The sequence below is a fragment of the Sphaeramia orbicularis genome, chromosome 8 (assembly GCF_902148855.1).
Source record: "Sphaeramia orbicularis chromosome 8, fSphaOr1.1, whole genome shotgun sequence".
Taxonomy (NCBI): Eukaryota; Metazoa; Chordata; class Actinopteri; order Kurtiformes; family Apogonidae; genus Sphaeramia; species Sphaeramia orbicularis.
Genome location: NC_043964.1, coordinates 31,572,059 through 31,591,129, shown reverse-complemented (window position 1 = coordinate 31,591,129; position 19,071 = coordinate 31,572,059). Strand labels below are relative to the sequence as shown.

The 19,071-nt window shown below is 38.8% G+C and overlaps 1 pseudogene; it reads right to left on the bottom strand.

The window, feature by feature from the left end:
- Positions 1 to 19,071, bottom strand: part of LOC115424907 (brain-specific angiogenesis inhibitor 1-associated protein 2-like protein 1) — a 35,098-nt pseudogene extending 16,027 nt beyond the window's left edge.

Sequence of the window (19,071 nt, the reverse complement as noted above, 5' to 3'; positions counted from 1 at the left end):
CAACCAAAAATAAAATGAGAAAAGAAAGAGAACATGTATGCAATTATTGGTGTGTTAATGTCAAGATTAAGAGTTTTATTGAAAATGAAGATAATCTTTTTTTTTTTTTTTTTTTTTTAAATCGATATCAACCTTGAAAACCCCCCCATAAAATTTCATACACTGTATTCCTATCAACCCCAGTCGTGACATATTAAAATCTTACCTAACTGTACATATGAGTTAATGTAATATAAAACATGGCAGCCCATATTTAGCACAGAGACACATGTATTGTATCCCTCCTCCCACTGATCGTACCAACGCTGTGTGTGATGGGGAGGGAGAGGGCAATCGGTGTGATGGACACTGGCGTGCGTAGTCCCTCGATCATTGTCAAGATGCTTTCAGGCATGTTGGTGGCATCTTTGCACTGGTCCCTGCCAGCTGCTCAGCTTTGCCGACAGAATGTCTCTGGCCTGTCCAGCAGGCAGCAAAGATAAGGGAAGGCATTCAAATAAACATTACAACAGGGATTACCAGTAAAGTTCATCACTATAGTAACATGATGTATTGAGATGCCTGCAGGATTTATAATAAATGTATCTGCCTTGCATTTTTAGTTGGATTTTAAAGCATTGAGAGTATTCTTGATTAAGTAGAGCCAACAAGCTCACAAACCTACTCTTTCTAATTCTTGGTAAAATATTCATCTTTTTCATAGGCCGTAAATATTCATCAAGGGTAAGCAAAATTTCAAATGCTACAATGATTCAATGGCATCCATTACCTTGTCATGAAAAGAAGTGATTTGGTAAGAGAACCTGCAGTGCTTGTCCACTAAGAAACAGAATCGTCTCTTCTCCTCCAGTAAGGCCTCCTTACAGCCATCTGCGAATAAACAACTGAATGTCCATCTGCACGGCTCGTCAAGGTTTCCAGGCACTGGCAACAATACATGGACCATACAGCTGCTTTACTTGATATCATACAAACATGTACATTTATGTCTCAGTCTCTCTGAACAAATATACAAGACAATTTTGAAAAGGACAGAAATCCACTAGTTTCTTTCACCTGCACTCTGAAATAGTCTCATGTGTTCTTATCTCATCTCCACATGGCCTGGAGCCATATATTTACTTTCACTGCTGATCTACACAAAGCCAAAAAAGGGCACACAGATAGGAAAGGTGAAGGGCTCCTTTCTAAATAAGCTAATCTCTCTCTTGCAGGGGAACAGCCATTATCAAACTTGACTTTACTGTATTGATGGATTAGGTTACATTAGTGGGAGGAGAAAGGACAGAGCAAACAGGAACTCAGAGGAGACACTGCAAAGGAGCAAGGGGATGTGTGTCTTATCTACAGTGACAGACAGGGTCAGGAAAGGTTTGAATGCTACTGAAACTCAACCATAAGTGTGTGTCCATATGAATGTGCACATAAGAGCAAATGCATCCAATTAATCTTCAATCCTAATCAATCTTTGAATCAATTACAAGGACAATATGTTTTGTGAGTAATGAACAACTCATGGAAATGGTTAAATGTAAAAGTTTCCTGTATTTGACTATTTTTCATAAATGAACAGCAAATATGATGGAACTGAATGGAGTGAAACAGCTGCTAAAAACAATGACAATCAGGCTAATGATAATGGAGAATAAGGTATAGCAAGCCACTCCAAAATACACCCTGATAGGAGTCTCTGATCCCTCTTGATCACCATGAAAAGATTTATTTTAAACCACTTTCCAGCTAACTGTTCATTATCCTACTTATTACACAGATATTTTCAAAATAGGATTCAATAATCTGACAGGAAAATATTGATGTAGAAATGATTTGAAAATAATTGTATCATGTCTGCTACATAGAATAGTCCTTTACGTTCTACAATTAGCACATTATAAATCAGCAATAGTTTGTTATATCTAACTGACAGACCCTATAGTATCACTGCTGACCAATCACAGTTGAAATGTCAAAGACAGTATAATAAAGCAGCCGAGCTTAGTTGCTTTTTGGCATTATTGACTAAAAATTCTGTAAGTGCCTTTCAGCATACTGTACTTCAACAGGTCTGGGGAGAAAACAAGAAGTCTACCCACTTCTGTTAACTCTAAACAAATCTACCCCCAATGCTGATGAACTGTTCAGACAGTTACAGGGATTTAATACATGATTATCACTGTTAAAGGGGTCATATTTTGCTAAACCCACTTTTATTAGTCTTTGGTACATTTATTTGTGTATTTGACGCTAGTAGTTCATAAAGTTTGAATTTGAACCCTCCAGGTGCTGCAAAGCTATCTTTATATTCAATCTGGCAAAAATTGAGTGGATTTCTACAACCCGTTTTAATTCCTTAATTTATTACGTTTATAACTAGTTACGTCACGATATTTGGCACATATAAGGTCAAGACTTCTGACAACATTCTCTGAATACGACATAATTTTCTGTAGCAGCAGCGGTTGTAGTCCATACTGAAAGTATGTCTGAACTTCGAGCCGACTGCTTAAAAGTTCAGTTGTTGGTTGTATTTCTGGTGGTGGTGTGAGTGGCTCATTTGCGTTTAAAGGGCCAGCGCTCCAAAACAAGACTTCTCATGTCATTACTCAGAAATAGGGTTATAGATGGACCTATGGAGTTTAATTAATGAAGAATTCAGACCCAAGCACAGCATTTACAGTTTATGTAGACCACAGGGAAATGTTTTAAAATGCATACTTCCATTTAAAAAAAAAAGCTAAATATCACTCCTTTAAATCTCATTCAGACTCTTGGTAAAATCTTAAAAAATGAAAAGCGTCGTCTTTGTTCCACAGCAGCATGAACATCTGTATTTATATTTATTCTTATAACTCTGACAGAAGAGAGAGCAGCAGAAGTGATATTTCTCCTCCTTTTAATTAGGCTTCTGCAGATTTAATGTATATCAATATTCACAAATTATTTCTGATACAACCACTCATAAAATACTCAAACCAGTATTCCATAATTGGTTGTATCGGCTGCTGTGGTACTTACTTTGATTTAAATATATGTAACATTACTATTATATTGGAAACTCCAACTTAACAGAACTCAAAGAATAAAACAAAATCCCTTCAAAGAGAAAAAAAAAAAAAAAAAAAACCTCCACGTCGTCATCGTCTGCACACTCTAGGGTTGGCACACCTGTACGGCTGTCAGGACAATGGCACACACCCTCTTTGTTCAGACTCTACTCTACAACCATGCTCTTAAGAAGCTTAGGGCTTTATTTACAAGGAAGCTGTGGAGGGTTTAATGTAATTATGAGTTAACAATGTACCATGTTAAGAGTCTCCTACACCATACAGTCAAAAAGATTTGTACTGTGTTAGTAAGTTCTACCAAATAAATGTCACATACCTCAAAGATTTATACCACAGAATTTAAAAAGTGAAGCAGCTTTTGTTGATTCTTTGAAGATAGCTTTGTTTTTAACATCCACACTATTTACATATTCATACAACTTCTCAGGTTATACCTTAACCCATAACTGGCAACCAAAATCATCTGCTGATCTAAAATGTTAATAACTTCTGAGCCACTGAACCTATTAATACGTTGAAATAATTGGTGTAAAATGGCAGTTTGTCATCTTTTCATAGTTGTCAGATATGACCCATTTGGACATTTAGAGGCTCCGTAATAAACGTGGAAACACTGTCATCTTCTACAACATTGATTCACCAGTAAAATCCATGGAGTTGGATCAATGACAGTGGATGGAGACATCCCTAACCCTAACATCACTATTTCATCAGTTTTCTGTTTTTGACATAATAAACCTCAATTTTCAACTGAGCTTTTATGAACATCTACATGATCAGTAAATTAAATATAGTAAAATACATGATTTTCACAGAAAAAAAACACAAAATACAGAAGATGATATTATAATAAATGGTGATAAATCACTTAAAGTTACAGATGGAGAAAAATTAATTTGGGAAGTGCCACAAAAATAGCACTGGGTCTTTATGGGTTAAACAGAACTAGAAAATCAATTGTTTTCCTTTAAAAACTGCAGAAAAGCATAACAAAACATATCTCCATACACTTGCACAAACCTACATAGCTTTTGGCAGTCAGATAAGGTTCTTGCTCAAAAAATGCTGCCTGCCTGACCAAATAAAACTGTCAACCTGCCTGTCTGCTTCTAATGCCATGAGTATACTATGCATTCAAACCTGATATCTCTATTCTCGATCAACAATCCAACCTTATGGTACCATATCAGCAAACAAGCAGATGCAAATCTCTGAGGAAAACATGCACTCCTACACAAATACAGCAAAAATAGAACTTTTCCTTCTCATTTCCTGTGAACTCAGTTTACAGTCCACAATGCATGCTGTATTTTTTTTTCTAGTTTTTCAGTGAGTCAACAGTTTTCAGTTTAATCTGGGACATGCAATAGTTAGACCGTAAAGATGAAATGCAAAATCTCTCCTGAAGTATTCAAGTCAAAACTAATGCATTTAAAGGGAAAGTTGACGAACATCATAAACGTCAGGTTACATGCATGTATGAACTTCATACAGTCTGTTTAGTCAATGGAGCTGTTTTATTAGTTATTGTTGGTTTAATTAATATTCTTCATGAGCAGATTCATCTCATGCTTTACAAGTAATGAAATTCTTGTCATCTTTTTTTTTTTTTTTTTTTTATATTTCTGGATAAAATGTAACACATGCATTTCAGGCCAGTAAATATAATTTGAGTTAAAGACTCAAGGGGGATATAAGAGGAAAAAAAACATACTCAACAGATAGTGAGAGTGGGTGGCAATGATTTCTACTAATAAGTGCAAGAGGGAAATCTGAGGATTGTGAAATGTTGCTTTGACGTATTAATACATGCAAACACATGCACACTCGTAATTGTTTCACACTCTGTCAGCGCTGCAGTACACCAGTTGCTATGGACGACTTAATGTTTATCATGGGATCTATAGGTAAGAAAGAGAGGGATGTTACATCGAGGGTGGACTTATTTATACAACACTTTTCCACCTATATGGTACTTACAGTGCTTTATACTGTGTCACCGTCGCACACAGAAACCACTCCCACCAGTGAAACAGTCACTAGGAGCAATGTGGGGTTCTTGCTGACAAACACTTGGACATGTGGACATGGTCAGGGGATCAAACTGATGACCCACTCTACCCACTGAGTCACAGTCATCCCAATATGATGGCAACAGGGATAGAAACCATGAAGAACATGACACAACAACAACCTTGTAAGAAGAAATCCATTCATCCTTACGTGTAAAAAGACATGGTAGATATATTAATATGTAGTAAACTTGTGCACAGACTCCATTTCAAACTTTCATCCTGACTTTCCCAACGTGGGGACCCAAAATGAGTCACAGAGCTGTTTTCAAAACTACACAACATTAAAACGATATGTGGATTCATTAGAGTGTGTTCTCTGAAGAGTTTGTAAATGTCGGCTACACTAAAGTCATTCCAAATGAAGAGGAGACCTCAGTAATGAATACTTTAGAATAAACAAATTGGACAAACCTCTCCAAACGAAGCACTCTGAGTATCAGGGACAGCCAACTTCACAGAGTGTTTTGACAGTACAAAGTCATTCTGTCACATGTTGGTGTTAATTACCCCACCCCCCCAAAGGGGAGGCAAGGGGGTACTGTTTGGTTTGGTTTGTTTGTTAACACTTTAGCAGCAAAACTATTAGTTCAATTCCTACCAAAGTGGGTTAATACATTGTCAGTGACCCAGAACAGAAGTGATTACATTTTGGGAGAAGGTAGGTCAAAGTTCAAATCTTTTATGATTTAAAAAAAAAAATCTTATCATTTACTTATAATGGGCAAAATACATGCAAGGGGCAGGGTTTGTTGTGCTGGCATCACTTGTTAACATGTGATTTAATTAATCAGTGGACCAGTGTGTCACTGCCGAGCTAACATTACCTAGTTGTGACAGAAGGAATTGTTGACATTTTCTTGCCATCCTGAGTTGACATCCTGACATTGCATTTATTCAATTATGACATCTTTCTGTGAATTTGGCTCCTGAGGAGACACAAAATTGATCTTCTGGGTCTTCAGCTGAAAACATGTGGGACTCACTGTTATAATAAATTGTTACCGTGTTGTGAAGGCTCTCCCTGTCTCCGTTGTTCCCCTCCATTCTCTACTGTCTGACAGACTCCTCTCTGGCTTTGAACTATCTTTGGTGTCTAGTGAATCATTTGCTGCTGTAAGCTCCTGCCTCTACACCCTGTCTGTTTGCCAGCTCAATCTCTGTCTGTCAGGTGTCTAAATCCTAATACCTGACCTTAAATCAGATAAGTGAGCACAGTGACATGCAAAAACTCTGACTCATGTTGGGTGGCAAGCTGAAGGATGACAGGTGAAAAAAAAAGAGGAAACAACAGGAAGGTGAAAGAAGGATAGAACTGTAGGATGTGTGTTACAGTACAAAAGGAAAGCTGCAAAGGACAGAACAACCTGTGACCAAAGATTTCAAAAGTTAGAAATTAATAGAGCTGAGCGGACAAGACACATGAATCAGGGGACATTTTTGATAAAAAAAAGTAGCTGGAAATAGGTTCATTTTACTTTTGTGTTATGTTCAGTTTATTCTTATAGCATCATCTGTGGGGGTGAGTTACCTCGAGGGAAGTAAACTAAGCATGATATTCATTTGTTCCTTGCACTGATAAAACTAGTGTATACGGAGTAGAACTAAGTAAAGAGTTTCAGTAAAGTGGTGACGGTAGCCGTTCACACTCCTTTTTACTCATTTGTATCCAGCAGGGCCGAGCCCTCTGCAAGGCTCAGGAAGGGTAGAAAGTGTTGACAGATCACACAATCGCTTCAACATTCATATAACACCCATACACACACCCAAGCAGACAGGCTGCCCGACAGGATCAATGGTAGGCAGGTTACGTAAGACCTGGGGCTGCTGGGCTTTCAGGGTCACAACTTTGAGATTAAACTCTTCTATATTGTCGGGCTGCACCGTCACTGTTAAGGTGTGGTTGTGCCACGTAATAACAATTTAAACCAGCTATCATGACTTCATATGCCACAATGACTAACTGTGTGTATGTAGGTGAATCAGCTGAGGATAGTTAACTGTTTAATACGACAGATAGACAAATGAAGATCGTAAACATATTACAATGATAGTGATCACATTGCTCTTGTCTTATTATACGTTTATGCATGTACACAGCCATTTTTGTCAACATATGGGTAAAGTTAGTGACTAGAGATGTACCAATATATCAGCTAAACATGGTTTTGGCTGACATTGGTATCAGCATATTAGGAAACTCTTCACCAATGACAGCAGCAGATAGCTATCATTTATTATTGGTGATGTTAAATTAAAGTTTGTTTTCATAAATTTGTGTATTTGAACCTGTGCATTTGAACCTGTTCATTCACCTGTGCAATGAAGGACTGAAAGACTATAAAATAGTGATCAGTTTTACATTTAAAATGAATTTCATAGGTGAAAGGGGCTTAAAAACAGAAAAACAAAATAAAGAAACAGAAAGTCACATCAGTATCAGCCAAAATATCACTGCAATATCAGAGTCAAACAGAGGACTGCATGCAGATATGTTCATGTAGTGGACAAACATTTCTAACAGCAAACACACAGCTGGCACTTTACTACACCCAACTGTAGTTACACTGGCTCTGACATGATACAGCATTTTGCAGGTGTCAAGGTGGTAAACCAACAGGTAAACCAACATGCAATTACAACTCACAGCACATAGTTTCATACAGTCAGACCTAACGGTGCCATCTCTGGAGAGAGGTCTGGCTGAATATATTATTATTCTGAAATGGGGAGAAAACTCTCTAGCTTGTATTTCATTACACCACCACACACAGCTGTCCGGGCAACGCTAAGCCACAATATGGTACTATGCCATTAAAATAATTTAAATTGGATCAAAAGAAAATGGCACAAAAAGAACCAAAGAGGCCTGCCTTATTATACAGCCCAAACTTCCTCAAAACTCAGTTTTCTCAAGACTGAGGTTCAGGTTATTGTTACATACGGAGGAGGAGTTCAGATATAAAACAGTGGTCAAAAGGCAGGCTAATTTCAACAGACCTGTGCACCAGACTACTCTCACATATGAACACATAGAAAGAGCATCCATCCATCTCACCTCACTCTCCTTGCTCTCATACTTGTTGGCATTCTTGCCTTGACTCTTCCTCCTCAGTTTTCTTCAGGTCTGACTGCGATCTCTCCAGAGAATCCTGCTTCATCTTGTGCTCCATCTGGTACCTTTTAAAGGTTGCCTAGACCAAAGGAAAGATCCATGTCAGTGCTGCAACAGCAACTTGGAAAAAAACTTTAGAATGATGCACTCTTTCAAAATGTAACCTAACCTACATAGATTCTGACACTTGAAATCATACTTAGAAGTGCAGCATATACTAGACATCACAAATGTTTTAATGGCTTGTGTTCAGAAGGGAAACCACTGTTCACCTGAAAATTATTTCAGAATTTCTATTCTTTGTACCTTATTTAATTTGCAAACATTAATTTGTGCTTCCCCTATCATGCCCTGAAGATAATTAACAAAGTCAGAATAATGAAACAATGCACAGAGGACCAAATAGTAACAAACGATCCTGTACTTTTTAAACAGAAATATGTTTCCATAAGGGGGATGGATGAAGGGCTGTTAGCACAGAATGACTCACACATAACATGCATCCACAACCACACACATTCACTGTAACTACTCACTGTCATGTATTTGACATCCATGTCAGTCTTTTTCTCCAGCTCTGCTATTATCTCCCTGTGGAACCTCTTAACTTCAGGTGAGGAGGAGGAGGGACATGAGAGAGGAGAGGGGAAGAGACAGACTGGTGATTATACACGTGATGGGAGGATGACGTGCCACACTTTGTCAGCGTCGCTGTCACAGCTAACAGGGGAAATACTGTATGTCTCAAAGACAGAAATGGAGAGTGATCATTTGGAGTGTATCGGTGCATGTGTGCGGGGGTGAGAGCCAAGTCCAAGGTTGCGCTTCTGAATGAGTCAGAAACAAAGCGTGGGAATGCCCACAGCCTTCTCTCCCTTTCTCTCCTGTTCCAGCTCTCTGTCATTAGTGTGAGGGTGTTGAAGCACTTCCATCACAACAGCCTTGTTGTCACACAGTGTTGATGCCCCTGTGATGTAGATCAATGATTTGAAAGACCCCATTACTGAACATGCACAGATAACATATATCTTGTTCTGCACAACCTTGTTAAAGTTGGTAAAAAGGTTTTATTCAACCATGTATTCATTTTTTTCATGACTAGAATTGATGTTATGACTCACCAACCAGGGTTCATTAATAAATCACCCCTCCCACTGATGCTGTTAGTTACATCTCAGAGAAGTGTCTCATGACTTTTCTACCCCAAACTTTAACTTTAATGGGTAATTATTAGTTATGTTCACTGCAAAACAGAGCTCATTAAGCTGTTTGCCATGTTAACATGTTAAAATGAGGGTGTAATTATCAATTAAACGTTACCAGATATTTGGTATAAACTGGAACAATCTGTTCATTAATCAAGAGGTGACGGATACAGAAGCACACCAATTCCAATATTAAATAATTACATTTTATTGCATTCTAATAACATACAAATATTTGTTTTAACTGATAAGCTTCAATTTCCTGCTTTCATCTGTTGATTATCATCACCCGTTCAGTTAATTTGGGTTTTCATTTAAGTGAAATATCTTTGATTCCTTGGACCTGACTCTTCAGTAATTTGTCCTTAATTATTCTTTTACAGACTCCATGGTAACAATTAAGGCTAAAATGAGTTGACAGATTTATCAATAATGAAAAGTGCTAGTATAGTCTCACAGCAGGCTGCACCTTCGACGAACACCAAATCGTATCATCTCCAGCTGGTGTTTTCCCAGGGCATGTTTAGGCCTGCCTGCTGTTCTCACTGAGGAAATAAACTAACAGGTGCTTCTCTGACTCAAACCTGTTGTTTCCTCTCTGCTTTATCAAACCTCTATACATTTTGCTGATCCATGAAGCTCCTGTAGTTCATGTATGGGGGTGGACAGGCGGTAGGTATCCATCTATTAACGGTGGGAGGAGGCCATGTGAGGCACTAGATGTGGTTTAGTGAGTTCAGGTTGAGACTGCAGCTGTCTGGAAATGTACTGAGTAACTGGTTCACAGAGTGAAAGCAGCAGACAAAGTGCAGATGGGTGAGGCAACATAATTAGGTAACTCACGTTTTCCTCCAGCTCAAGATGGACTTTCCTGTGGACTTCTGAGATTTCCATCAGCACTACACCTGCAGGATAAAGATAGAAAACAGGCACAAAGGGAGGAGAGAGAGGAGGAGGAAGATAAGCACTGAGCAGGTTAATGTCAGAAGGAACACAGGCCAGCAGTAATCCAGTTGTTGGTTTTGTTCATTTCAGGCTTTGTTGCACAGAAAAGAGACTCTTCCCTGAACACCTTTACTGACAACAATGACAATGTGCACAGCGTATACAGTACATACATATTGATGAATGCGTGGCAGCAAAATGATGTGTTTCACTTGCAACCTCAAAAACAATCAACTGTCATCGGCTATGGATTATTTTACAAAGGACTTCCATTCTTGAGATAAAACAAATATAAATACATGTGCCTGGACTAGAAAAACTGGACCACCCACTACTCAACTAATCAAAACAGCTCAGATGGCAGGCAGCCATGAATTACAACCTTCTGTCTTTGCACGTTGCTGACGAAAGCAATCAAATTAGGATTATGTAGCACAATGATCTGACAAAATTGTGATTAAATTTCCTATGACGTTGCTGTTTCGATGCACAGTGCTCTAACAGCGACTACAAAGAACTTTGGAAATTAGCAATCAAAGTTGAATGCATAGCACACAGCGTTCCACATAAAATACACAAACTCAGACCAGAACCGTATTAAAACCACAAATTATACTGTAATTCCTTACAAATACATGAGGATCTGATGTTTTCAGCCCATGCAAAATAACCGCAACATCTAAAAGTTTTTTTTTCCAGTTTGCCTCGTCACTACTGGATGTGAAATAAAAGTGAAAATACCAGAGAATATCAGTGGCTACCAATATAATAAGAAAAAGCAAACGGTAAGACAGTACGTCATTCCTGTGCAGAATTATGGATTATCAAGAGCAATAACTCTACTCCGGGCCAGATGGCCTTCTAGCTGACTTGTCTGTTCTAACATATTGTGGATGGCCTTGCTAGTGCTACTCACAGATTGAGGAGCCTCTGTGTGTTTATGTGCATGCCTGTGTGTTTTTGGCCGGTGTGGTCCCTTGATAAACACCATTTTAACACCCTCAGATGACTGGCTGCTGACTGGAAGAGGAACAATGTGTCTATGTGCACAAATGTGTGTGGGCCAACAACTCTGGTAACTTGTCTTAGCACAGATGGAGACTCGGTGCATTTCAGGGAGTGAAAAAAAAATGGACTGACAGAGAATCAGCTGTGGCTCCAATTTGAGGTTGTCAAGAGAATAAAGTGACAGACAATACCTCAAGAAATGACTATGAATAAGTTGTTATTCTTGCTGAAATTAACACTATATAAACTTACCACAGCTCAGATGTATGATACCTGACAGATTTAAGACCTGGTGATTATGTGACGTCTCAAATAAATGAGCAGGATGCAAATACAGCGGAAACCTCAGACTTAATGTTATGGTTTTTCCTCCACACTGGGCTTTTCCCAAAGGTATTTATTTTCCGTGTTCAGTGGGAGAATATCTTGACCAAAACATTCTTCAGTAGCCAAAACAACAGGATAAAAAGCAGCTTATATAACCCACAAAGGAATGTCTACATACACAAATAAAAGAGAACAGTTGTTTGTGTAAGAAGCACACAAATTCAATGAACCAACGACTTAATATTAAATAGATATAGATTTAACTGTACCATCAGTGGAAAAAAGCTCAATCCCTGACAGCTGTTCAATAGGATGTCAACATGATGCATCATGATGACCTGTACATCCATCATATGTAAATAATGCCCCTCCCTGTTCTGTCTTTCCACTGCCTTCCTGCCCCACCTTGCCTTATAGCAAGACTGACTCCTTCACTCCACACAGTTCAACATCTCTGCAAGTAAACCCTAGAGAGAATGAGAAAGTAGGAATGAAAGCAAGTTAAAGAGCAAAGCATAAAAAGGTATGTATTGAGCAAGAGGAATTGAGAGTGGGCTTCAGAGCTCTTGCTCATGGCAACAGACATAAATACCAGAGAAAGAGAATGAGGAAGTGTGAGAAAATAAACATAAAGGTACAGAGGACATGGAAAAGGGGCCAAGAGTAACAAAAGTCCATCCCATTGTGCCCAAGGACACTGGGTTAAAAGTATGATGTCAGGATTGCACACATTACAAATCTGACCCTAACTTTGCCTAATCTAACAATGCGAATGCAATCTTAAAAATGCCAGGAGGTGTGGTAAAGTCAAATACCTGACAGACTAATGAGTTTGTAGGACACAAAAGTTGTCAGTCATCCATATGTAAGTACATCCAAGTAATAAAAATTAGTGCAAAAGTCATTATGTCACGTCACTGATTGTCTGCAAATGTCCTAGATACAGTACCGTCACTGGAACCAACAGTCGTTTATCAGTTCACGCTCCCTTTGTTTATTGTTGTCACAGTCTGTACAAAATGTTGCCAAGCAACAGGTGTGCTCGATCGAGTAATGTGTGACAGCAAAAGTGTTTCATGGTCATGATGATGTGGACAGCAGTAGCAGCAATCCACCGCCATTAGCCAACAAAACTAAACCTAGATAAACCCACACACTTCAGACAGGCTGCCTGGAGTCCTGTTTACTGAGGCTGGACATGGGTCTGAAGCCATGACTGGACACACTGACTGATGTGGAACAATTTGTATTCACTGCTGTAATAACCCTTTTGAGCCACTGGGTAAAAAGCATATACATTTGAAAGAATCATAAGAAACCTTTCAACACAGTGGAGAAATGTGAAAACCAACAGGAGACCTACAGTGACAGCAGGGTGGTATACTTCATGTCATAGTGGCAGGTTTTGCTGTTTGAACTTCACTGACTGATCATAAACAGTTCTGCTTTGCCTTTAGGTGTAAATCATGTCATGGCGTGCTGCGTCATCGTAAAATACAGTAAGTGAAAGACAAAGAGATAAGTGCTTCCATATTCCGTAATGTTCCAGTGCAACCAGTTCAACTGAGTGTTGCTCAAAAGACAGGAATAAAGTGTTGTCATTATAAATACATCCTATGAACAATCATCAGTTGATTGCAACAGATTTAGCACAAGACACTGTCATTAACCTTCTCTCTGGTATCATGAATGCAGAGAAAAGAAAACTGAAGAACTGTGGAAAAAAAAAAGAAAAGACAAAACTCCCTTTTCTGAGTCGATTTTGTAAACATTTTGCTGGTAGCATGTGAAGCGGCCCACAGTCCTTCCACAGTTTTTGACTGTGGGAAAAATAATCCTGGCATCAACAAGAGCCACCTGACACACCATGCAAACATGCTTGGATTATGTAAAGTGGGCCTGATGCCATTGGAGCGGTCCAGGACCATCAAATTTGGTGCATGTGTGTGTAGTGTGTGTTTTTTGTGTCTATGAAGCATCGTAAAGCCTCTGCTGCTGCAAAAGGACAAAACTAGATGAGATTAAATTCAATGTGAGCAACAAACTGCTGGTTGGTCATGGTGTCTCACATGCTCTGCAATACTTTACAATTCTAATTCTGTGTGGAAATCAATAAAATACAGCAGTTGGATCTACTTGGTTTGGCCTAAACAAGACATAAGGACATAAAGTAGAGCCAGCGTCTACACAACCTGGTCACCCAGATCTCGCCTCTTGCTCCTTTTCTGACCAGAGAAGGAAACACATCAGATACCCGAGTGCTTGAATGAAAGACCTGTTGACATTTGAACTCTGGCACAGGAGGAGGAGGGTGGCTAAAGAAATTAGAGGTAAAGGTAAAGGTAGGAGAACGAGGTGCACCAGTCCTCCAGTGCCTCTCAAGAGTATCTGGTTTCTAGTCAGCTACGCGTCACTGAAGCTCAGGTTTCTGACAGAGCAGCTCTACTACATCCATGAGCAGGCTCACAGGAAAGATGTAGGAACTTTCTATTTTTTGTGCAATATATTGAGCAAAAATCCTGCTTCATTACCTGTCATTAAGCAGAGTAGTTAAATCTTGAAATCCCGATGGCTTTTAAGTCATTTCATTAGATCAGACTGTTGTGGCGTGTATTTAATGAGGGCCTGTTCTCCATAATCCTCCATAATGACTCAGACCAAATTGATCTATCATGAGACCAGAGCGTCTCTGTCCATCTCATACAGGGATTAGTGGGTACTGGACTGTATCCACAGGTCAGGGGTGAGTGTGACTCAGCCTAGACATTACGTTCATCCCACCTAAAACATGTTTTGTATTGCAAATGGCTCAACTACTATGTCATCTGTTTGGATTGGAACTGCAAGCTTCATTTTTTTTTTTTTTTTTTTAAAGAAGAGCAATGTACCTAATATTTAAATTCTCAAATAAATGGAAATCTGGTTGTAATTTTGCAGTTTTTATTTTTAGATACTGAGAATAAGAACATACCATCAGTTTCATATTTCCTTTTCATTTCTACTTTACAAGGAACAAGAAGACCTGATTTATTGCAAACTGCTCTGAGCAGTACCCACTTCTAGTTGGAAACATGCATGTGAACATTCTTCGACCATGAACATGTCAGTCTGTGATGAGATCAGAACCTTATTAGAGTTACACTGGATAGTACAGCTTCAATTACAAACAAAATGTAAATGTAAAATGGCCAAGTGAAATGTTCAAATCAGAACAACTTTGGAAAAATTTGAAAAGTGTGTGCATAAATAAGAGGCATTCGTCAGATGTAAGAAAAGGAGAAAATTATATGCAAATGTTTCCAGTAACATTGAAACTACTAGGTTATTACATTTACATTATGTTTTTTGGCAGATCATTCGGTCATCATTCTCAAAAGACATACTCCGACAGAAAGTATTAAGCAACTATGATATCAACTCTGACAATGTGAACCATTATGGAAACTACCAAAAACCCACCATAATTCACATCCACACTACTTCATTTGGGAGCATTCTTCCAAGTTTTTACAGCCTAAAAGTGTAAGTGGGGTAAATGTTTTTTTGGCACTGTAAATGTGCCAGGACATTGACACTAGAGCAGTGCCAGGTGGCACTTCCTATTGTGCTGCTGAATTTAATTAGCAGTTTTTCTGCTAATCAGCAGGGGAGTTGAGAGACAAACAGTGGTTAAATCAAAGTGTGCCACTAGTGGCAGTGAGTTAAGATGCCAGACATCTTTGGACTGTAAATTAGCCTGGGGAGTTGGCTAGAAACAATCTAAGAAATAAACAAACTCAATGCCACAGTGTGTTAAGCTTATCATGTGTAGTGTACTGCCTCCATCATCTCAAGTATCCAGTTAACACTAACCAAAGCCAATGTGTAGCCATTCTCTGTATAGTTATTGGACAAGAGCATTATAGCACAGTATAATGAACTCAGTTCTATTTCTTTGTATTCATCATCTTTTAATTAACAAGAGTGCTCTGAATTGTGGTCACTAAGAAACATATGTTCTTCACTTAGAAGCCACCCAGCTTTGATCATTGCCTTCTGGAGGGGTTTTATCTGTTAAACAGATGAAAATCTACATCTTCACAAACCCATAGGATAGGATAGGACAGGATAGGATAGGATATAGGGACCTTTTCTGACAGTGTCATTAGCATCTTATTTGCATCTTGACTCCTAAGATATTATTTAAGAAACATTAAAATTGTTTCCCTTCTATATTTTGTTTATCTTCATGTCTCAAACATCCAGGACCACATTATTCAGCCATTTTTTTTTATATTTTATAGCATGCATCCTCACATTCTATGTTTTTTTTTATTCTTTCTTGGTTTTTTTTTAGCATCCAGAGGCTTAACGCATATTCCCATTTTTTTCTTTCTGCTTGACTTCTTGTAAGTGGTCTAAGTGATCTGCAAGCATTAGACATTTGACTGGGTAAATTTATGTTATATCTTCCTGTCATGTGAGTGGATTTAACACAGCACTAAATTATGAGTCACTGAAATCTGACACACAGTATGTAGCATCCAGCTGATACTGATCACATAAATTACAGAGGCACAGTACACGTCAGCACCAGATGCCAGTAAACAGCCATGACAATAAATCACAATAAATGCATCAAAGACCTAATGGGAAAAACAGTGGTTAATAAGTCACTGCAGTGGAGATTTCTCCCAGTAGCAGACAAGATGACAGAGTGATATGGAAACTTACCTAACTCTCTGGAGACTGGAGACACTGCAGCATTCTCCCCAATCTTAGACATTGCATCAAAATACAGCTTCCCTGCCAGGGTCATGGCTGGGAAAATAATAAGATGACGATTAATGCTTAGGAAAATAATTTGGGAGAAAAACAGGTTCCCTGCTGTCTGATGAATACTTAAGTGTTCAGATGTACCAAAGTGTGGAAGGATGACAAATTGAAGTAAAAATCAAAAACACTTTGAACACAATGGGTCACTGAGCAGTTTAATGAGTATGAAAAAAATTAATCATATATGAGACTACTATCATTATTATGTTTCTATCCTTGGCATTCACCAGACTGCAACCCAGTTGAACAACTATGACAGATTTGGGACCATCACTCCTCACCGTCATCATCTATCCACTAAAAGAGAGCATATCTTTTGGTAGAATGAGGGATTTCAGACTTACACAATCAATTCGAAGGAGCACTGCACCTATTCTGAGGCCACATTATGACCAATCACCTTCGTAAGACTCTTTACAATGATTTTTAAAAAAAAATTTGTCACACATCTACGTCTGCGAAAATGCAAGTCCAATCACATCCGAACTGACTGACCCAAAAGGACAAATCAGACCTGGCAGGAGGCAATTTATATGGTAATAATGTAGGAAAGTTCGATCTTTGCAGTAGTTAAAGCCTTTACTATTCTGACCTTTAAACATTCCTTAACTCAAAATCACCAAGAATCGTTAAAATGTCAGTCAAACACTCACCTGCGACTGACTTCTCATAGTTCTTCCCCAAGTTGACCAGGTTCCTCAGTCCTGGGTTGAACTGTTCCATTACATTCTGGAATGAAGGAGACGAGAGGAAAGAGGGATTTTACATTTTCTGGGTAATTTTTACATGGTTCTGAGTTAAATAGGTGACATCAGAATAAGGTACGAGGGGATAAGATGTTAAACCCTTCTGTTAACTCATTAACAGGAGCTTTGACATATAACCTTTGGGCACAAATTCATAGGTTTGTTATGTTAAAACTTGCACTTTGCAGCTTGTAATTCACAACGCTTTACATCAATTATCTTCCCCCTTTCATTTATACACATATTAATTCAGATTCCCCATTCTGTTTATGTTGAAGCATCTCTGAGCCACTTTATATAAAATATCCATTATTTCAAATTGCAGTAAATATTTAATTCCCACATAATGCTTGAATGCAAATAATAAACCAGATTTAATTTGCTGCACTAGTCATGCATACATGAGGTCCTCTAGGAGCCTTAAGGTGCTGTTGATTATAGTCCCAAAGCAGAGGTGACGGCTGCTGAGGGCTTGCTGTATAATCTTACCACACAACACACACAGCCAGCTAAATTATTAAACCTGGAGTCTTTTCCTGCATTTCATCACACCAAGGAGCTGCGGGGCTGTCCAAGAGAAGGCCAGCTTAGAAAAGCAATTCAGAAACTCTAAATAATTCTGAGGAAAGGCGTTAAATCAGATTTTTTAGCTTCTTTAAACACAGTTGCAGTTTGTGACACCTGTTGAGCCTATTACAGATCAGGCCGTAAAATACAGCTGCTTTAATTGGATATGATGGATCAAGTAAATGTTTTTTTTTCCCCCACCAGAAACAGTACTAAAGATCCCTTTCACTTTCCAATCACCTCCTGATCTACAGTAAATATAATCAGATATAATTATAAGTTGGCTTAGATTCCTGCAAAGGTGTAAAGGTGATGCTGATGAGTTAAGGTGGTACTTTATTAAGGAAGAAGTGGCACTCCTAGGGTGGGGCAACTTTCCTCAAGCCAGTGATTCAACAAATTAACTGTCAGTTGCTGGCTGTGGAGTCAAACCTGTTGATAAACTGCACTTAGTGAGAACTCCTCCTTAAAAGCACCTCCAGCACATGTTAGAACAGAACTGCATTAAGTAACAGTATTGGAAAAGTACTCAGTGATGATTACAACCAGAAATGTGGGTAAACTTAGCCCAAATTAGTGCTGCCTCATTCCCTTTGTATTAGCATATGGGTTACATTTAAACACATTTAATGAAGTCAGGCTGAATAAAGCACTCGTGAGACGTTCAGGTGCACTAAAAAGTTGAACTACAGCGGATGTTATTGTCTCAATACGGGACACATAGGGGTATTTTTTTTTTTTTTTTTTTTTTTTTTTTCCTCTTTTTCCCCCCGCACCTGTTGTTCTCATCTCATTGGTAAGTACCCACCTTGTATGTACTTTCAGTGAGCTTGTTCACCTCCTCCGCACACCTCGACATGGTGAAGTTATCTCCCCTTTCGACGCTCCCAAAAATAATAATAAAAAAAAGATTAAATAATACCACAACGCCGACCACAAAAGGGAAAAGTGCCCTAACCTACGGACTCATACAATTCCTCATAGCCAGCAGGAGACGCAAGACGCACACATACCAAGCAAACTGAGAAGACTGTAAAGGCAGGGAAAATGAGGAAAAAGTAAAAAAGCCAGTGGAAGTGGGTCCGGCTGAGTGTTGCTGCGGAGCTAAATGTGTGAGCACAAAAGAGCTGAGCTGTCAAACTTGTTGTAGGTGGTTAGTTCAGAGGAGGGAGGAGGCCTGAGGAGGTAGGAGAAGGTGGACGACCG